Source organism: Artibeus jamaicensis, unplaced genomic scaffold (assembly GCF_021234435.1).
Source record: "Artibeus jamaicensis isolate MK-2021 breed Jamaican fruit bat unplaced genomic scaffold, CSHL_Jam_final contig_402, whole genome shotgun sequence".
In the NCBI taxonomy this organism is placed as follows: domain Eukaryota; kingdom Metazoa; phylum Chordata; class Mammalia; order Chiroptera; family Phyllostomidae; genus Artibeus; species Artibeus jamaicensis.
The window spans coordinates 6,032,320-6,055,024 of NW_026521818.1; the positions used below are offsets into that span (position 1 = coordinate 6,032,320).

Consider the following 22,705-nt stretch of genomic DNA (forward strand, 5'->3'; position numbering starts at 1 on the left):
ATAAATAAAAATTTTAAAAAATAGTGAGATAAATAATTCTTAAAAAAAAAAGAAGTGTAGCTTATCACCTATTAGTGAGCAGAAAAGCAAACTATAAATACTATGTATTACATGACCACAGCTTCATAATAAGGGTATAAATGTATTTGTGCATATGATACTATATCTGTATTTATTTAGTCTTTTAATTGTTCTTATTCATTCCTATTGAGATAATAATGTAAAACTTTATTCTTCTCATATTTTTTACAATAAAAATTATTTGGGTAATTGTAAAACAAGTATAGTTTATCATTAGAAAACTTATCAAGGCAAATACATTAAAGAAAAATAGAGATTTAAAAAGTCATAAGAAACACATAAAAGATGAGATATATACAATTGATACCATCAAATTTAAAATGATTATCTCAATAGATTTAAAAAATGATAAAAAATGCAAAAATATTTACTCATGATTCAAAGAATGAAAAATCAGCCCAGCAATGTAGTGATAGAAAAGAATTTCCCTAAGTGGAGCTTTCAAAAACTAACAGCAGACATCCTGTGTCATGACAAACTTTAGAAGCACTCTCAGAAAGCAAAAATAAGGAGATATTGTTCATTAAATAGTAAAATTTATATACAGAATTGAAAAAGCATCTTTATTCAAATGAGTAATGTGATATACTCTATTATGTTTTTATATAGATACTCCTGTAAATTTTTCAGTCAAAAAGTCTGACAAATTCGAATACTTCTATATTTCTAATTTACATGGAGCTAATTTTCTTTATCTATAAAACTTAGAATACATACCATTTAATGCAATAAGAAAAATAAATGAGACATAAAGATGAGACAAGAAAAAACAAAACTGCCATATTTATAGATGATAAAATTTACTACATAGAAAATCCAAGAAAAACAAAATGCAATGTTTTAAAACTAAGGTATTTCAGCAAAATATCTGGATTAAAAGTTTTTATTCAAACACTGATACTTACTTTTATACTTAATAATTAATTAGATGTTGTAGTAAAAATAATCCCATGCAAAATATTATCAAAACTCAAAAACACAGAATTAGACATAATGTTAAATACACAAGAGAATTTTAAGCTTGCTAAAATATGCACAAAGCTATTATATTAAAGGTAAAAAAGAGAATTAAGTTATTAGAAAAACAAACCTTGTTCATGAATAAGATTTAATATTTTTAAAATGTTATGTCCCTATCTAAATAATTTATAAATTTAATGAAGTTCCGATAAAAAGTCTTCTTTATTTTTTTCAAAGTTTTTCTAAATATATTTTATTGATTATTATAGTTGTCCCATTTTTTTTCTCTCCATTATTCTTCTCTGCCCTGTGCCTCCCCACCAGCATGCCCCCACATTAGTTCATGTCCATCAGTCGTACATATAAGTTCTTTGGCTTCTCCATTTTCTATAACCTCCCCCTGCCTATTTTGTACTACCGGTTATGATTCATATTCTTGTATCTTTTCCCCAACTCTCCTCCTTCCTGCTCCCCACTGATAACCCTCCATTTGATCTCCATTTCCATGATTCTGTTCCTGTTCTATTGTTTTCTTAGTTTGCTTTTGTTTTTGTTCTTAGTTTCCGTTTTTGATGGTTGTGAGTTTGTTGTCATTTTACTATTCATACTTTTGATCATACTTTTGATTTAACATGATCAAAGTGTTAAATTCTGTTAACATTTCTTCTAATAAGGACTTGGTGATGATGAACTGCTTAAACTTGACCTTATCTGGGAAGCACTTTATTCACCTTTCCATTCTCAGTGATAGCTTTGCTGGATAGAGTAATCGTGGATGTAGGTCCTTGCATTTCATGACTATGAATACTTCTTTTCAGGCCCTTCTTTGAGAAATCAGCTGATAGTCTTCTGGGAACTCCTTGGTAGGTCACTGTCTCCTTTTCTCTTGCTGCTTTTAACATTTTCTCCTTATCTTTAACCTTGGGTAATGTAATTATGATGTGCCTTGGTGTGTGCTTTCTTGGGGCCAACTTCTTTGAAGCTCTCTGAGCTTCGTAGACTTTCTGGAAGTCTGTTTCCTTCACCAAATTGGGGAAGTTCTCCTTCATTATGTTTTCAAATCTGTTTTTAATTTCTTGCTCTTTCTCTTCTCCTTCTGGCACTCCTATGATTTGGATGTTGGAATGTTTAAAGTTGTCCCAGAGGTTTCTAAGCCTCTCCTCATTTTCTTAAATTCTTGTTTGGAATGTTTATTTCTCCCCTCTGGTCCAAATCACTGACTTGAGTCCTGGTTTTCTTCCCTTCACTGTTGGTTCCCTGTACATCTTCCTTTTTTTCACTTTGCATAGCCTTTATTTCTTCCTCTATTTTGCAACCATACTCAAGCATTTCTGTGAGCATCCTGATTACCAGTGTTTTGAACTGTGCATCTGATAGATTGGCTATCACCTCACCATTTAATTCTATTTTTTCTGGAGATTTGATCTGTTCCTTCATTCAGGTCATATTTTTTGTCTCAGTGAGCCTATTACATTGTAAGGGAAAGAGCCTTAAGTATTCACCAGGGTGGGGCAACCCACATGGCTATGTTGTGGTGCTGTATGTGGGGGAGGGATCTGAGAGAGAACAGTGCTGCTTGCTCAGCTCTCGTCTGGCTTTCAGTCACTTCCCCTACTACCCATAAGCAAATCGGGCCCCTCTGGTGCTGACTCCTGGGTGGGTGGGTTTGTATACATTCTAGGACTCTGTGGGTCTCTCCAATGAACTCTTCTGTGAGGCTAGGAGTTTCTCTTGCTGCCTCAACCCACAGGTTTTCATAGCCAGAGGTTTCCAGGCTTTATTTCCCTGTGCTGGAACCCTGGGTTGCATGGTCTGTCTTGTTCCCCAGTGGTTCCTCCCAGTTTATCTGCACACAAATGTGGGACTACACAGTCATCCAGTTGCTACCTTGCTATGTGTCCTGGGCTGCCCATCTCCATCCCTCCTACCAGTCTGGATGAATGTTTCTTCTTTAATTTTTTGGTTTTTGGACTTCCATACAGTTCATTTTTTGGTACTTTTGGTTGTTTTTTATTTTTAAATCTATTGTTGTCCTTCTTTTAGTTGTGTGATGAGGTAAAATATATCTACATGTGCCTCCATCTTGGCCAGAAGTCTCCAATCAAAAATTCTTATAAGAATTTGTAAAGCACTTGACAAGCTGATTATAAATATCCCTTTAAAAAGCCCTATGATATAAAAAAATTCTTAAGGAAAATGTTAGGGAAGAAGTGTGTGCTACACATATCAACATAAAAAATTATTAAAACCATGCTATTTTCACAAGAATACACAAATAAAATAATGGGACAGAACATATAGTCTTATGATATGTCATAGATCACTAGTAAAAGACACTGTTCAATGCACTTTGGTTATATTTTGTTTTTTGGAAAAAAATTATATTCCTCTTTTATACAAGAAAAATCAGATGAGTTAGGAAACTAAATATGGAAATAAAAACTGCAAACTTATTAAAATATAATATAATTTTAGGTGGGAAAAGTTTTTTTAAACAAGTCACTAAAAAAGGCATAAGGATAAACATATTTGACCAAATAAAATATATAAAGGCTGAACATCAAAATATACTCATAGCGTATAAATTTCTTTATGTAAATTTTAAGAGCAGGTAAAACCAGCCTAAGTTGTTTGAAATCAGAATAGTAGTTATTGAGGAAGGGATTGGTGAGTAGTAATTGGAGAAGTATATAAAGGGGTCTGAGTGCTGGTGAAGTATTTTTCTTCTGACCTAGGTGATGAGTACACATTTTGAAAAACCATCAGGCTGTATATATATACAAGGTCTGTCTGGAAAAAATTCCAGCCATTGTTAATATACCAAGAACAGTTTGTGCAACATTGATGTAACCTGGCATCCAAGGATAGTGGACTGGAATATGCATGTGTGAACAATGATGACTTCACTGTACTAGGCAGTGGGGGGAGATAGTCATTATTGAGTGAGCATATGTTCTGTGTGGCCATCTCATTCAAAATGACTTCACAAGTAGAACAATGAAACTGCATCAAATTTTGCGTTAAGTTTGAACATTCTTCCACAGAAACTATTTACATGATCCAGAAGACCACAGCTATGGGCAATGGTAATTGGCTACTTCATCACAACAATGTGCCCATTCATGTATCACATCTCATGCAATTTTTTGGCAAAACATCAAATCACCCAGGTGACTCAACCACAGTACAGCCCATATTTGGTGTCCTGCAACTTATGGCTTTTCCCAAAACTAAAATTACTTTTGAAATGGAAGAGATTTTGGATCATTGATGAGATCCAGGAAAATATAATGGGGCAGCTGATGGTAACTGAGAGAACTGTGAGGTCCCAAGGTGCCTACTTTGAAGGGGACTGAGGCAACATCATCCTATGTATATTTCTTGTATCTTGTATCTTCTTCAATAAATGTCTCTATTTTTCACATTACATGGCTGAATACCTTCCGGACAGACCTCATATATGCACTTTTCTATATACATATTAAATAAATTTAAAATAAACATAACTAAAATGCAAAAAACATTAGAAGGTAATGGGATTAGATATAAAGGAAACAGCATCCAAAATAAGTCTTTTTGCAAAACTTGGCAAAATCAAATTAAAATAATATACCATTTTTTTATCTATAGTATTGCCAAGAATTCTTAAGACCACAAATGTTGAGTTAGTGAAGTAGGGAAAATTATATCCTCGTATGAAACCAGTGGGAAAATAAAGTAGCTTGAACACTTTCAAGAGCAATTTAGTAGCATTTCTATGTACCAAAGAGCAACATTGTTATGAATTATGAAAGACAAATACCATATGACTTTATTCATATGTGGAATCTAATGGACAAACTGAACTAACAGGCCACACAGAAACAGACTCATAGATGGAGAACAGATGACAGCTAATTGGAGGTTGGGGGATTAGGTGGTAGAGGGATGGAGCAAAAAGGACTCACGGACATGGACAACAGGGTGGTGATTGCTGGGGGAAGGGAGGTGTAATGGGACTAAATGGTAATGGGAAAAATATAATAAAGATTATATTCAAAATAAGTAAAATAAAATAAACTTTATATATTGTAACCAGGTGTTTTTTTAATGAAACAAAAATAATAAAATGTTTAGAATAGAAAAATACCAAATGATGGTTCATGGACAGCTACCAGTCTAAGATATGCTCTTCTCTGGACCAACTGAAGAAGCTAAAGAGTTGAATTTTCACAAAGCCACTCATTTATTATTTTAAATTCTCAGATTATCCTTACAACTTTTTCAGTGTCAAAAAGCCCATTCTATTATAACTCTTAAAGTTAATAGTGGCCAAGGAATTTTTTTCACATGTGCATCTACAAAAATCAGGTTAGCAAAGCTGTGTGTATCCCCATTTTTTTCTGAAATTTCACTGATCTCTGATATCCCAAAGTCTAAGAATCATTATTCTGCTTCATACCTCAGCTGTTTCAAGCAGATCAAAGTGACAGACTGAAACTTTCATACTGTAACTATTGAACTAATCACTCTTTCTTTAACACATTCAGTGGATGAATATTGAGGGACTGAGGCATATAAATGAGTTAGCTTGATTTAATTCCATAGTAAGCCCTTTAAAAACATGCACTGTTCACAAAGGCATGGCACTATAGGGAGATGGATTAATGCAGATCCGCCAATGCTATGAAAAGCAATCCAGAGCATGGATCGAAAACCTCATTTCTATCTGAATGTGGTAGCACATGAGCATGGCACTAAGTGACCTGAATAGGTAAGAATGTAGATGACCAAAGGAGACCAAAGGTCTGTAGACCCACTGGATTTAAGTTCAGAAAGGAAAACAAATGTTAATCATCAGCAACTAAATGTTATATTTTTGTCCGTAAGAAAGCAATGGTGCCCCTGATCTGGGGTCCAGCTAGAAGAGCTTTCTCAGTCTGACCTCAGAAGAGACATTTCTCAGTAGAGAAATACATTTGATGGGAGACGGTTTTCCTCGAGGCTTCCTTTAAATAGTAAAAAAAAGTGCTTAAAATATTCTAATTTCATCTATAAAATTTTCCGCTCATTTAACGTCAAAGGTTTTTACACGGCATTTTAGGACTATAAGTTCTATCATATCTGTACTCACTTTTGAAAAATGCTCACTTTTATTTACTATACATTAATGATTTTCAAGTAGGCCTATTATTGTTCCTTCATACACTTTCTTCTGCATGTCGCAAATCCTGCGTGTCAGGCATCATCAAACACTGCTAATTTCCTAATCTCTGCTGCTTTTTTGACAACAGCTTCCAAATTTGAATGCTTTTAGGGACTGAGAAATAACATAAAAATGTCAAGTGACGATTTGGAGCAGTGAGGACTTGGTGACCAGGAGAGCCCCTGTCTTTGTTTTTGGTCTACACAGATTTTGAAAACATGGAGAATTCTAACAGGAGTGTTAGAGTATCCGTGAGCAATTTGCTAAAGTTCTAAAAAAAAAGAAGGGAAGAGAAACTGAGATGCTCTTTCATGAATGAAGGGTCCACTTTCTTTAACTTAGGGCTCCAGTCAAGCAGAGTCAAATCCCAGAGCAGGTGGTGTGAGTCATTCCGGAGTGGCCTCCATGACAACAAAGCTCAGGTCGCCTCAAGAGTCCGGCGTTCTTTCCGCGTCAACTCCGTGACTCTCTTGTCCTGGCGTTGACCAGTGATGACAAACTGTTTTTAACTACCTTCTGCTCTTTTCCTAACTCTGTTTTGCCTGAGAAAACCCCTTCATTATCTTTAGCTAAAGAAGAGACTATCCTCTGAACTTACATCATTAAAAAAGAAATCACTAATAGAGGTAGATGAACCAAAGAAAAAGAATTCATGTAAGAAAACTGATGCACTCGGAACATTCTTCACATTCTCCAATCCTAAACTCTGCTATTTAACCGCAGTAAGGCCTTTTAAAAATATGTGCCATTGTAAGCAGAGAAAAATCAGTATTACAGAAGACATTTGTCAAGTACTTTTTTCTTTCATGTTGAATAGAGGTTTCCGTAAATACTCCATGAATCTTCTAGAAAGTGACAGCATCTCTGAGAATGAAAATGTACCAGAGAAACTATGAAGCATAAGCTATAAGCCTTATACGAAAATATTATTTCAAGAAAGCGTAAAAGAGATTTGAAAATGGACCATCGAAGCCCAGTTCAAAATGAGAAGAAACACGAAGAGCAATTTGAGAATTTAAGGCAGTTAATGAACCAAGACTGGCCCTCTTTCCTGGGCCCTGCCCAGAGATGCATTTCAGGGCTTTCCAACGGCCCTGCTGTTTTTCTCGTTGTATTTACTATAGAAGATTTTATGGCTCCCTGTACCAATGCATAAAGTCTCACAGAATTTGTACTCAAGGCCAACAGCTAGTAAGCTTGAAAAAGAAAGAAAAGGCAGAATGAGGTAGTGTCTGGTAGGAAAAATTAAAATTACAGTAAGAAGTGACTCCATTGGTTCATCTCCCCCCTTTAAAGAAACAGAAACTGAGCCCTTGTAACGCAAACTCAAAGCAAGAATAATGTCAGCAGCGATCTGGTTTTGATGATTTTTACTTGATATTTAGCTCCTTGTTTCACTATTTAACATACCCTGCATTGATAAAGACTTAAAAAAAATTCTATTGAAGTACTGGAGATAGATATAGAAAAGTAAAGTAAACAAACACACATTTTTAAAAATCATAAAGCAAGCACTTACAGAACCATACCACCAGGTAGAGATCTGGAACACTCTACCTGTCCCTCAGGGAGCCTTGCAGGCCCCGCACTGCTCTCTCCTCACTGCACCTGCCCGCCTTCCAGAGGAAACACTCTCTCGCTTAGGCAATGACTGTTCACCTGCTTTCCTCCAGTTTTATTGCTTAGTGATGTATCCCCAAACAAGGTATTTTTAGGTTTTTTTATTTAATGGAATCACATCATTATATGTAAACTTTTATGTCTGACACTTTTCATTGAACATATTTCTGAGATTCAACTAGATCGATGTGTACAACTATAGTTTGTTCATTTTATTGCTGTAGAAGAGGCCATCGTGATTATATTGTATCTCATTAACCCATCTGACTGTGGATAGACAGCTGGATGCATCCAGTTAGGTGCTATTATCGATTATAATGTTATAAATATTCTTTTTGTTATAAATATTCTTGAATACGTCTCCTGGCTTACACATGCAACAGTTTCTTTAGGGTGTATGTACGAAGTATAACTTCTATGTGATCGTGTGTGAACACAGTCTACTTAAATGCATTTAGCAGAAAAAAAATTAAACTCTAACTTAAAATGGCTTAAACAATAAGAACATTTACTACTTTACATAACAATAAATCTAGATGTAAGGAGAATTCTGTGTTGTTTGTTTTAGAGCTCAAGGATGTCTTCAAGGACCTGGGAAGTTTCCATCTGCTGCTCTGCAGTCCTTGGTGTCACTTGCACTTCATTCTCAGGCTAGACCCTCACAGTCACAAGAGAACTGCAACAGTGCCAGACATCACATCCAATCACAGCCAGATCCAGAGCAACAGACCATCTTCACCAATGCCTTTGTCTTAGGTGTAAGAAAACTCTTCCTTAAACCCCCAGCAAACTTTCTCTCACCTCCTAGGTAAGAATCACATAGCATGCTTTGCCTAAATCAATCTCTGAAAAGGGAAATAAAACCCATCTAAAACAATCAAGATATTCAATTTACACCCTCACAGACTGGAGAGAGGTTCTTTTCCAAGTACCTAGCCATGGGGCAAAGGTTGTATCCTTTATCTTTTTCCCCTAACTTTTGCTCTCATTAGATATAATGATGAGTAGTTATTATTGTACCAAATAAAATTTTAAACATATACTTAAGTAGAAAGAAGAGCATAATGAATCAAATAATAAGACCTATCCCAGGTACCCATCTTCTGGCTCCATAATTAATTCATGGCCCATCCCCTTTCATCTATACCCCTTTCACTTCCCTATCTCCTCCCCCAGATTATTTTGAAGTAAATACAGCTGTTGTGTCATTTCATCTGTAAATATATCTGTATATATCTTTAAAAGAGCAAGACTCTTGGGAAACAAAACTACAATGCAATGATCACATCTTAAAAAATAACTCTCATGATATCCACAAATATCCTGTTAGTGTTCAGATATCTCCAATTATCTCACAAATGTGTATGCATGTGTGTGTAAAGAGTTTGTTGACTTGAGATCGATATACGTCCCAAACATTGCAATTGGTCTAAGTAGAACCAGGTATTCTTAAAAAAAGAAGAAAAAATCAGCGTTCTGTAAATGAGGAGGATGGACAGTTGAGCAAATGCCTAGCGTAGGCTGGAGCCACTAGGCTAATGGGCTCCGAACAGGCTGTGGGTGGTCTTCCTAAAAGACCCACCAATGGTGGTCAGTAGCCACCCCTGGAAATGCTGTAGCAGACAGTTGGGTTACAATCCAGCAGAACTTTTGTCCCTCCGTAGACAAGAAATATTCAAGATTCCAATCTCTTACCAAAAGCATACCACAAAGAAAAGAGCATCATCAAAAACTGAGTTGGGAAGAGGAGGGAATTAATGCTAATTCCATTACAGAAAAAATCTGTTTTTAAGAAGTCAGCTATTAGCAAGAGATTAATAAAAATGATGAAAGACCAGAAAGATTACGGTTCTCTGGCAAGTGATGCCTATTGATTAAAATAAAATTTAAAAGTAAAAAAGATAGTAATTTCAATTCACCACTTCTTTGTCATCAATTTTGTTTTTAATCTGCACTTAGTTTTTAAAATTAAGTTCTAAATCCTTGAATTGATTGATATTTAATTTCAAATTGTGATGTTTTTAAAATGTGGAGTTAAGATAAACTGCTAACAGAAGTGAGAGTGCTAATAAGATTTTTTTGCTTTTGTTTATTAATACCTCTCCTTCTCTAAAAGTGATTTCTAATAACAAAATAAAATATACAGATTTGATAAGATGGGGAAAACATCAAAGCAGAGTAAAATGGCAAAGTTCAAGAAATGACAGGAGAAAGAATAATTAAGCCGAAAATAGGCTAGAGGAAGGAGTTACTCAAACAGGAAATAAGGGCAAGAAAATCCTTATAACTTCAATAAAGCATACTGTATTTAAAATAATAAAACTTCCTGGGATTTAGGTCCTCTTCTTCATCTTCCAACCTATATCTTTCTGTTCAGTGGTCACAGGTCAGAGGTGGTAGTTGAATGAGGAGGAAAAAACATTGACTGTCAGCACAGCTTCTCCAGGGACATGGCAGGTGGCTGTGCCCAGTGAAGGGTCTAGGGCAGGGGCATCAAACTCTTTTTCACAGGGGGCCGCATCAGTCTCTTGGTTGCCTTCAAAGGGCTGAATGTAATTTTAGGACTGTATAAATGTAACTACTTCTTAACTAGGGGCAAGGAGCTGAGCCCGGTCACCAGGAAGAAACAAGGTGTGGGGCAGATAAAACAATGTGTAGGGCCAGATTCCACCTGCGGGCCTTGTGTTTGCCCCTGTGGTGTAGGGCAATCACTCTCCACTGGGGCAATTTAGCCCTCAGGGAGTAGTTGAGATTATCTGGAGGCATTTTTGTGTCATAGTTATGGGCCTCTAGTGGGTAGAAGTCAAGCTGCTGCTAAATATCTTATAATGCACAGGACACGCCCCCCACTCCCCACCCCCAAAAAGAATTAGCCAGTCACAAATGTCAGTTGGGCCTAGACGAGAATCTCTGATTCAGTGAATCCAAGGCCCCAGCCCGTCATGCACCATTAATTACATAGAATGACTTCTCTCTCCATTGTCCAGCAAATTCTTTCTCTACAATTTTCTTTCCTTGTTATTACCTTCATCAAAATCAAAATGCATTCTTTATTTAAAATCTCACTTCTAGTTTACTGCAAGTTCCCACTGGTCTCCATGATCACTTTAGTTCATGACCATGCAGATAATTTTTTTGCTATTATAATTCACTACCTCTCACCTAAAGAATTGCAGTGGTTTCTATTTTGTCTGTGATGTCAAAATGAAAGTCCTCATCCTCACACCAGGCTCATCATCCATCAATGGCTAAATCTTTACTTTCATAATCTCACCTTAAGTTCCCATACTGCTTTGCTCCAGCCAAGACATCAAGAGATCTTTCTCCATCTCATTTCCTTCACCTGGTTCAACCTGCCTCCTGGTTGTCTCTTGCTGCTTTGGTAAAAAATAACTCATGGAAGAAAATATGTTGCTTTTTAACTGCTTCTATCCTGGATAAATGGTACAGTAGCAGGACCTCCTACAAAACTCATAAACTAAAAAGACTTTTTTCTCCTTTTACTATGCAATGTTAGAAAACTGTTTTCAACATTAAAGGCCTATACAAAAAAACATTTTCAAGCAAAAAAATCAAGATAATTTTTTCATTTTCTAAAAGGTCTAATTAATGGAGTTTCTGGGGTTTTTTTTTCACAAAAAAATCTTGGTTTTGCAGCAAAAAAAATTAGGGAGATATAATTCACATATTTTAAAAGATGGGTTTATTTTCATCTTAAAATAATATTTGGGGGTTATATATGAAACCCTAGTGGCACAAAAATAAGATTAAAATAAAATACTAAATTTACATTTTTCCACTAAAGTCCATTGCATAAGAGAGTTACTCTCTTGTCTCAGATAATGCTAAGTCAATAACATTTCTAGTACAGAAACTGGATATATTTGGCCTGAATAAAAGAAATATGACCCTATTTTGAAATATTTAAAAAGTTGTTATACAGAAAGAATAAATAAACTTTTAAAGTTGCTCACAAGGAACAAAGCAGGACAAACAAAAGGCTATTGCAAGGGGTGAGATTTTGGCTCAATAGAAGGCAGGAGTCCTATAGCCACTCTGATTTTGAAGGAGTTTCAGCAACGTCTCAAGACCATCACTTCAGTGGGGAAAATGTGCCCTGACCCAGAGCTGCTAACCCTGGCTTCAGAATCCCATCCTCAATGAACTATGCACAATGCACACCCCAGCCCCATGGCTTCATGTGCTGGGCTTCTCTCAGCATCTGGGCAGCCACCAGCCCCAAACATCACACTTAGATGCAGTCATGTTGCTTCTGTGTTCAAGGGCTGGAGTTCCCTACCATCTGCAAAATAAAGCCACAACCCTTAGCAAAGTTATAACTCCTTTGCAATCTGCTCACCACCAACCCACTGTCCCACCCCAGGTTTGATGTAAAATAGGTCGAATTTTTAAACTTGTTATTTATTTACATATACAGAGAGAGTTAAAGGACTGACTTAGGGAAATGTTCTAGATGCAATGCAGCCAGATAGTATAAAGAAATTTAACAAAGTCTCCCATAAGATCTTTGTGTTCAAGTCAGAGAAATGTGGACCATATAGCAGGGATCTGTAACAAAAAAGGGGGCTATCAAGCACAGATTAATAGGTAATTGGCCTAAAAACAGATTGCCAGTGGTTGAACACAGAATGTTGCCTGTCCAACTGTTATGGAACAGAAATTGGGCTTCTGCTGCCCACTGCCCATAGGTAAACTCCAGAAGCAGAGGTTTGGTGAAAAAGGAAAGAGGTCATTTGTTCAAAACTCATGCAATTTGGAAGAATGGCAGTCTTCTGCCTCAGAGCCTACCTATTTCAGGACACGCAGAGAAAAACCCCACCACTCTCTTCCAGACCAATCCAGAGCTACGCTGGGAGCTCTTCCTCCCATTTAAAAGATACTGTCCTTTGAGAGAACCACAGGCAGCCACTGCACGATCATTCAAGCAGCTCAGCTTGTTCCTGCTTCAAGCTTCTACCTGTAGTCTGGGAGCCACTGCCGTCCTTGCTGGGGGCGGAACTTGCCCCCTGGCCATGCAGTTTCCAAGGCCTGCTTGTGCACTCATGCTGCAGCTTCTGGTCCGGCTCCCAATAAAAAATCAGGAGACGTGTTTCCTCCCTTCCCTCCATTTAAATCTCCTGGCCCAAAATTTCATGCATTCTTGATGGGTCCAGCTCCCCAGCTAATCCTGTCCTTTTCCCAGACTAGACTAGCATGTCAGCACCTCCTCCCCCCCTACCACCATGTTCAGGAAGGGAGTAGGAGAGCCTTCTTCTCTGTCAATCACCTTCCCCAGACGTGAGCAGACTCTGCACAGGGCCCCCCTCCACGTCTTTGCCTGGGGTTCGGGAAATCTGCCGCCATGTGCTGCATTGGCAGCATGGCTTCACCCCGTTTCCTGCGACCCCTCTCTCCCTTGGCCCCTTCCTTGTTCTGACCTGGCCAGGTCCCTTACAGATCTGTCTGCATCACAACCGCATGGTTAAAACTATGGAACTCATGTTCATCACATTTAAAGATCATGATCCTGAGAAGGAAAGCAAATATAGTGAATGGCAGAAAGAGGAGACAGAAAGCCAGAAGGCCAGATAAAATAAAAGAAGACAAAATTCAACCAATTCCGAAGCCAAACTACAAAATTACAAGGCAGGGAGACAGTGATATCGCAGGACCATTTATGGAAAAGGCTTAAATATTTTATTCAATTGCAAGCTTAATATAAGTCAACATGTGACTCTCCAAAAAATGAAACTAATATGACCTTGGGTTGTATTAATAGACATACAGTAGCTATAATAAAGGAGATAAATGTTCCTCTGTCTTCAACAATCTAAATGGTGAAGGAACAAAGGATATTTAGCCTGAAGAAAGAAGGTGGATTGATTATTCTCTTTAAATATTTAAAGAGATGTCATGTAGAAGCAGCCCTTAAAAGTTCAGCATACAGTGGGTAAGATCTGAATAGATAAATTTGAATTTTCTTCCCAACACTGTAATTGCCATGGAAGAAAATAAGGTCTCCATTACTAGACTGGGTCAGATGCTGTAGGTGGGATTCATGTCCTGCAAAGGTGATCAGAATGAATGACCGTTGGGTATTCTGAACGCCGAGATCCTACAATTCAGAATAACCCAGAGAGCTAGAATCATTGGATACAGCTATGATAGTGGATCATGAAAAATGGGAATTAGTGAAAGAAGTTGCTCCATCCTCAGGAATTATGAAGCAGAGCTCTTGCTGTGTCTGCACAAAGCCTTAAAGAGATGAATTACACTTCCACAGTCATTCCTGTAATAGAATTACAGGGAAAATGCTCTTCCTATTTTATGCTTTATAAAAGTTTTAAAATGTTTCCTCTTCCTAAACCTGCAATATCTTTAAGTTGTATAAAATGTAGATTTTGGTAGGCATTTTCTGGGAGTAGTTTTTCAAGTGTAACAAGTTAAAGCATAACAATAAATTGTAAAATACACTTATAGTCCTTATGAGACAGGATGGGGAGAAGCTAGGAAAATTCCTTGGCAAGTAGAATAGGAAAACTGAGACAGACAGCTGAACACAATAGCTGAGCAATTTACAGCCAGATGCAGATGGTCACCAGAGAGAGAGGACCCTGAGTGCCTGGTGGGGGCAAAACCGAAAAGTCAAGAACCTTGCCCCCAGGGTAACTTTGCCTTCAGCGAGATAACATCTATGCTTCAGTTGTATTTCATCTCCAGGCCCAGAAAAGCAGGTAGGGAACACCAGAACCAATTGCAATGAATGAAAACCCTCTGTCTTGTCACTGACCAATCAGAGGAGACCATGAAAGGTCACACCTGGAGAACTGATGAGTATTCTACTGAAACCCTACGCAGACCTCCTCTAAGGTTCCCGCCTGTGAGAAAGAGATAAAAATCTCAAGACAAAGGACCCAGAGTACATTTTCCCCCTCTGGGGAGCAGATGATGCCATTTTCCATTTCCTTCGTCTTCCCAGGCACTCGTCTCCTAAACTCAAAGGCAATGGGCATCTGGTAGCTTGTCCTAGCCTTATTCCCTGAACTGGGCCCTAAGGCAGTGAGCTAAGGCAGCCCATTCTAAGTCTCCTGTTGCTTCCTCTTGCCAAACCCTTCCTGGTTTCACTGTCCCCAGCTTTAATAAACATACCCTCACAGTCACCTTGACCGACTCATGTTGTGAGATCTTTCCTACATGAAGTCAAGAACCCACACACTACAGCTGGCCCTAGGCAGGCCCACCCAGGGCCAGGACCCTGTCCAGTAACACTTAGAACTAAAATTTGTATTCTAAATTTATTTTTTACTTGAATGTGTGTTCCCCAGACATCAAATATAATTAACCTATTTGCCCATGGGTCTCCTCTTCTTATATCAATGTTAAAGTGATGACTTTGGTCTATTTTAGCTCTCAGTATTAGTGACGATCTAAACCCAGGACCCAGCCCCTGGTGCCCCTTCAGAAGCCCCATGGCATTCTGGGTCATTCTGGGTCATTCTGGCTGTGAGTGTGCCAATAAGACAATGCACACTGCTGCCCCTGCCCCTGCCCCGAATGCCTGGGGGCCTGTGCCCACCAGTGCCTGCCAGTGCCCACCAGTACATGCCCCCACAGTAGCACCCCTGCTCTCACACATGTTCCTTGTCACAGTGGGCTCCACTTACAAAAACACAAGTTCAAAGGTAAAATTATTAACAATGCCCTAACAGCGCCAGCAGAGCATTAAACCAAGCACAGGGCCTCTTCTGCAGCACACACCCATGGGGCTGCCCCACTGCGGAGAGAAACCTTGCAGTTGCTAGAAACTAAATGGGATGTGACAATGTTATGCTGTCATTGCAAGAGCACAATAGGAAGAGACTTCTGTCCTTTCTATGTTACTGTACTCATTTCTCAAAAATACAGCTCTCAGCATTTCTTCTGATCTTGCACTGCCTAAAGCTGAAGTCTTAACTTATCATTTTCCCTGCATGGCAAATTTGCCAGCTCATTTTTTTAAATTAGTGGTTGAAACTTCTTTTCTTATTAAGATACACCCAAATCCAATGGACCAGTAATGGCCTTATCCACATGTAACATTTGTAGGCATTAGCTTTTTATAGGAAAAAATTGTTCTCCCACATTGTTGAGTTAACCAAAACTATTTTTAAGTAATGTGAACGGCCGAAGTCATTTGACGAGCATGGAGGCTTGTCGGGGTTTTCACAGGAGCACACTTCATCCATCCCTCCGGTCTTGTCCCCTGGAACAGCAAGTCTAACCAGTTTCTTGCTGCCTGCCAAACACGTCTGACATTTATATTTTCTCCTAAGATGCTCACCCAGCGGTCACCCTCCACCTGGTGTCTTCATTTACTGGAGTGATGGTCACCTCAGATCGGTGTTATAACTGCCTTGATATTGTCACATAATCTTTCATTGTTTTGATCTAGTTTCTCACCTTTAAGGACCTCTCTCCTTTTATTTCTTATGTCCTAAGTTTTGAATCCTTCATTGGTGTTTGGCAAAAAAAGGCATATTTATAAATTATTAAGTACATATTTACATTTAATGTCTCCCTTTTCTATTCCCGTTACCAGCATAATGCTGTTGGCCCAATATGTTAGAAAGCAATTTGTTTCTGAAATGTTTTTCCCCAATCACATATACATATGTCAATATATGTAAACACTCCATTCCCATGATCTGTTAGTGAACATTTTCCCCATGTGCTGAGTGCTACCTACACTTACAGGCACCCAGCCAATAAGAATTGAGATGCACTGCAAAAGCCCTTCCTCTCAGTGTGCGGCCTTGCTCCCCCACAGCTAGTGTGTTCTGCACAGTGTCCTCTTCCCCCTCAGCCTTTATTTCTGACAATTATTTTGGGTCTGATCAAGAGTCTTTACCCCTAATGGCAAAGTTTTGAAAGTAATAGAGTTGGACTTGCCTCAAAGAAAGTGAGGAAAATATCAGGTTGGATGCTATATTTATACAAGTTGCAAGGTAGCTGATGTGGCCCTCAAAGAAATAGGTGTGGAAGCACAGGGTGAGAATCAACAGACAATTCAGGGGCTGGTGGAAAACGAGTGACATTAGAGTGGCATTATAAACGTCTCTGTAGCCTGGGATAATTGACCTGCTATTGTTTGAAAAACATCTAGAAAAAAATGTGAGCCCAAAGCATGTCATGACTTCTAGTCCTTTGAAGAGAAAGAAAGAGGTTTGTACTGTCAATATGAAATGCCAGGAATGCATGGTCTTGACAGCTGAGCTGTAACAATCTCGTGTGTCATTATTAGCAGTCGCATCCTATACCTCATCCTCTTCACCAAACAGGGTGTGCCTATATCACATAATAACATCTCTGTGCAAAACTCATCACTATAAGGACTATTGCTATTTAATTTAACCTAACCCTAATATACTTACTCAGCTAACATTAGTTCATTATATCTAAGTTCATTTTCCATTTAAATTGCATTTTCAAGATTATCATATAAGATAATAGTTGGCAACATCACCTTTATCAAAACAAAGCCCCTCTAGTGTTTAAGGCACTGGAGAGACACAAGGGTTGGATATACTGCCGCAGCACTGAAGGAGTTTATGCTCTCCTTTGGGGAAAAGGAAAGTGCCAGTGAGCATGTATGGAGAACAAAGGTGACGTGAATTCTGAGGATAGAGAGAATGCCCAGGTAGCCAGGGAAAGGTGTGAGGCAGGTGGTACTTGGCTGGATGGTAGTAAGTACTAAACTTCCATAAGGCGGAGAATGGCAGGGGTCCCAGTGCAGAGGTGTGGAAGAAGGAACACAAATGGGATTTAGGAAGGAGAGTGAAGAGCCTGAATTAAGTGAAAGGCTCATGTAGGGCAGGAGTGAGGACAATTGCATTAGTCAGGAATTGCTTGGTTGCATTATGCTGAGTGAAATAAGCCAGGGGTTGAAAGACAAATACCATATGATCTCACCTTTAACAGGAAGCTAAACAACAAAACAAACAAACTTGCAGAAAAAAAAACAACAAACAAAGACACTGAAATAGAGAGCAAGGGATAGTGACCAGAGGGGAGAAGGAAGGGAAATTAAGGGGAAAATGGGGGAGGGATTTGGAGGAACAAATAGGAAGGACACAGGGATGAGAACTAAGGGGGGTGGAAATGGGAGGGAGGTGGGGAGCAAGGGGCGGGGGAGGCTGGGATGGGAGAAATAGACAAAAAACTGTACTTGAAAAATAACTAAATAAAATGTAAAAAAAATGAAAAAAAAAAAAAAGAAATCCAACTTGAAGTACTTTAATCAAAAAGGGGAAATTGGGATAATAGAGTATCTTGCACAATTCAAGAACAGAAATCTGGCACTAAATCTGGGAACAACCCGAACCAAGCACACTTGTCTGTCTGCTCCTCTGTGCTCATGCTTCATCCTCTCTGGTGAGAAATGTGGACACTAACACACCTGCCCCCACCCCCAACACATACATACCCTCACCTTACAGCCTCAACAATTCAGAACAAGACAGGGAGAATGGGCTTTGTTTCCATATCTAAATCCCTGAGAAGGACACTGACTGGCTAAGGAACAGGATCAGCTGACTAACATAGAGACTCCTTCAGGAAACCTAGAGATGAATGCAAGGTATGTAGGGTAGTAAGAAAGAGATGTGGTTCTAAGAAAAGTGTTTGGAAGGAAATGGTTATACTGAAAATATATACATGTTACATGTAGCATCCATAAACATAGAAAATCATGCTAAAAACTAATATGGCACAAATTTTGTGCTTCTTAACTTGGAATTACTAATACTTAAAATCTCACATCAAAATGCTAACCTGAAATAGAATTAATTCATTCCTGTTACTCTTCTCCCCCAACAGTTAAGTTTACCTGCAATTATAAGAATGAAATGCATTTATCTTAAGGACTCCCTGCTGCTTTGTAATCTATACCAGCATTTAAAAGGAGACAAAAAATTAGGAAGATAGACAAAAAGCAGTGGATGTAGAACTTATATTTCTTGAAGTGTTAAGGATTCCATGAAACAAATACAAAATTTTCCATCATGCCTCCAATTATACCTTTTCCACTATGTGTATGAGCCACATACCACTGAGTAGACTGACTCCGGTGGTGATCCACCATGTCCCATCCCCAACAGTCCTGCTCAGCATCTATGGGCTCAGATCTCTAGCTTCTTCTGTGGAGTCAGTCCTTCTCACGTCTGGTATTTCTATTTTTCTGCTGCCTTCTATTTTCCCAGCATTATCGTCTTCCAAAGAACCCTGCCTTCTCTGATGTGCCTGAAGTAGGACAGCTTCAGTTTTGTCATTTTTGCCTCCAGTGATACTTCAGGTTTCGGTAGCACTAGGACCCACTTGTTCATCTTTCTGGCGGTCCAGGGTATCCACAGAGCTCTCCTCCAGCACCCTATTTCAAATGAATCATACCTACCTTATTTTTCTATCATCCTTCTTCACTGCCCAGCTTTCACAGCTGTACCTAGTAATTGGGAATATGAGGGTGTGGATGACCTTAGCCTTGGCCTCGGATCACTCCTCTTTGCTCTTGGTGATCTTTTCTAAATTTTTTTTTTATTTCTGCCCTTCTGAGTCTCCACCTTCTCTTGATATCTTGGCTGCAGTCTCTATTTGAATTGACTGAAACAAGGGAAGCAAAATCTTTAATATTTTCAATGTCTGCATTGTCTATGTTAAAGTTGTGTGTTTCTTCTGTACTCATGATTTTTATTTATATTTTACTACATAGTATTGAAATAGTCAGAGGTCCTATTTAAGTCAGGAGCTGTTATACAATCCTTTCTAAATGAAGGCAGTAATGATTCCTTATAATATAAAATTAGTAAAATTTTAAGCCTCAAAGCACAATATTCACCATAAAATCCTGATACAACATAGTTAATCTATACTTAAGGGTTAGCTCAGTTCCCCTCAGTTATCATTATAAAAAGTTTTAATCCAATTAGAAGAAAGAGTAGCTTAAATTGTAAAAGAATTCTATGTGCTGCTACCTTAGTTAAAGACAGCAAAGCAGGAGGATAGAATGTAAGCAATGATTGTAGAACCCTCATTTCTTAAAGTGTTAAGGACACCATAAAATAAATGCCAATTTTGCCATTTGCTTGCTGGAACATTCCTCTTTACCTCACCTAAGTGCCTTCAACCCAGGACTGTGCTGCCAGGTACCTACCCCAAGGCTGGGCTCGGCTTCAACAGGAGCAGGAACCTCACTCTATTCCAGCACCTAATATAGTGCTGGGACCATAATAGGCCTTCAGTAAATAGCAAGTAAATGAATTACATACTGTGTTTGTATTCATAAATACAGGTAACAACATCCCCCAAGTAAAAAGAGCAAGGTTAAAATGGAGAGGTCAGTGAGGGAGGAACTAAATATCTTTTAGGTGCTTCCTTCCTTTAAGAAGGTCCCTTCTCATGAACAGTAAGCTCTTCTTCCCATACCAAAGCTGAATACTTCCAAATCCTTTCATCCCAATTATGTCAGTGCTTGGGGATAAAGCTCAACCTCTAAAGGAGAAAGAAGTTTCTTGCCGAGACTCAGCCAGATGGCTCAGGACTCAGTCTGACCTATTCTGATTGTCCAGTGCTTCCTTTAATAAACCGCATGATTGCAATGCCTAGAAAGGTAATTCCTTCTATCACAAGATGCTGCCAGCAGAGTCATTCTGGACCATAAAATTTTTTTAAGGAAATGATAAGAGTGTCAACAAATTCAATCAGTAAGCTAAGATCAACTTTTACTGTATTCCTTGGAAAACCAGACAGCACTGAGTATACTCTGTGAATTAAATCTATCCAAACACCCAGTTTTATACAGAACACCACATGTCTTTCTGCTACACCCAAGACATTTTCCTAATTAGCAGAAATAAAGATCATATAGTAGCCCTGGATGGTGTAGCTCAGTGGATTGAGCATGGGCTGCAAGCCAAAGGGTCACCAGTTTGATTCCCAGTCAGGGCACATGCCTGGGTTGCAGGCCAGGTCCCCAGTGGGGGCCATGTGAGAGGCAACCGCACATTAATGTTTCTCTAACTTTCTTCCTCCCTTTCCCTGTATAAAAATAAATAAATAAAATCTTTTTTAAAAAGATCAAATAGTGAGAGGAAGAGGAAGACTCATACTCCAGGCACCAGGAGTATGAGCTATCTATGGACATTCCAGGGAGAGGTATACAGTAGCAGATATAAGGGGCTTAAAGATCAGTAATAACATAAATCAGAGCTAGCATGTATTAAAAACTTGCTAGACAATTTGCTAAGAGCTTCACCTATGTGATCTTATGTAAGCCTTGGAACAATCCTGAGTATATTCTATCTTAATCCCTATTTTGCAGATAAGAAAATAGAGGTTTAGGAAGGTTAAATAATTTGTTCATAACTAACAACTGGTGGGCTTAGAATCTGAGCCAATATCTTTCCGAATCCAGATTTTACACCCTTAATCCCCACATATACTGCCTTACAGAAGAGAGTTGTAGGCTTCATGTCCTCTTTCTCTGGCTCTCTTCCAAGCCAAGGCACTGTCTCTCCTTCACATGCAGTTTAATTGGACCTCAACTGTAGGATGACTTCCTGTCCCCACCACGCCACTGGACCTGTTCTTGCTGAGTATACCAGTTAGGATGTCTTAGGAGGCAGGTGGCAGACTAACCCACAGAAAGTAGACTAAATAAAGGGTTTTGTTGTTTTGTTTTGTTTCATGTACAGGAAATCCTGTAGCTGGGTAGGCCTTGTATTTGTTCAATAGTTTGATAATGTTATCAAGAATGCAACCTCTTTCTGCCCTACCTTTTTCAACATGTTGGCTTTTATCTTCCAGCCTATTGTCCTATGAATGTGCACCACTCCACCACCCAGCCGCACCCAAAGTGAAGAAGGAAGGGCAGGATCAGTGCTTATACATTTTTCTCTATAGATGTGGCAAGAAATCAGCACTATTTCCCGTCATGACTCATTGAAAGTGTGTTTTAGGGTCAGCCCTAGCTGCAAAAAATGCTAGAAAAGCAAGTATCTAACATTTTTATAGTCTCCATGGTTGACATTAGGTTCTGGGATCAACCAACATGAAAGAAGGGAAGGGTTGTTGAGTCAGCAGATAGAAGGCTCTGCCACCTACCTGCTGGCCTTTTCTTATACATGACACTCCTGCCCCATTGCCTACTTAAATTCTTACTTTCCGGGCCAAGGCTCTTGCATGGCTTGCCTCTGACCTCCTTAGTCACTCCTCAGATTTCCCTGCAATAGCTCTGCACCACTGGTGAGATAGAAACACTACACTCATTTCAGATCACACAAGTGCCTCTGGGAAATAGGCCAAAACAAAATACATAGAGGCGGCCATGCGTGATAGGGAGGACTGGGAACTGGAGTGAACTGCAGAATGCATGCATGTTAAAAAAAATACTCAAGTTCACATTTTGAAAGTACTGGGCTAAGAAAAACTCCTCTGTAGGCCAAATGTATCCCGTGAATGACTGCCAACATTTCAGTTCTAACATTTCTGCATGACTTTCTCAAAGTAAGTTAAATACTCTTGGGAGCCCATTAACATTCTGAGGTCACAGGTGATATGTGCCTATATTAGTCTGCTTGGGTTGACATAACAAAACCCCACAGGCTGGATGGTTTATACAATATAAATTTGCTTTCTCACAGTTCTGGAGGCTAGAAGTCCAAGATTAAGGTGCCAATATGGTTGGTTTCTGGTGAAACCTCTCTTCCTGGCTTATTGATAGCCATCTTCTCTGTCTTCACAGGGCCTTTCCTCTGTGCACCCACAAAGCAGAAAGAACTCAGGTGTCTCTCTATCTTATTATAAGGGCACAAGCCCTATAAGATAGTG

The 22,705-nt window shown here is 38.8% G+C and overlaps 1 long non-coding RNA gene across 1 annotated transcript in view; it reads right to left on the reverse strand.

The window, feature by feature from the left end:
• The window catches only part of LOC128627453 (uncharacterized), a 150,283-nt gene that overhangs the window by 126,675 nt on the left and 903 nt on the right, over nt 1–22,705 (reverse strand). The window lies entirely within an intron of this gene.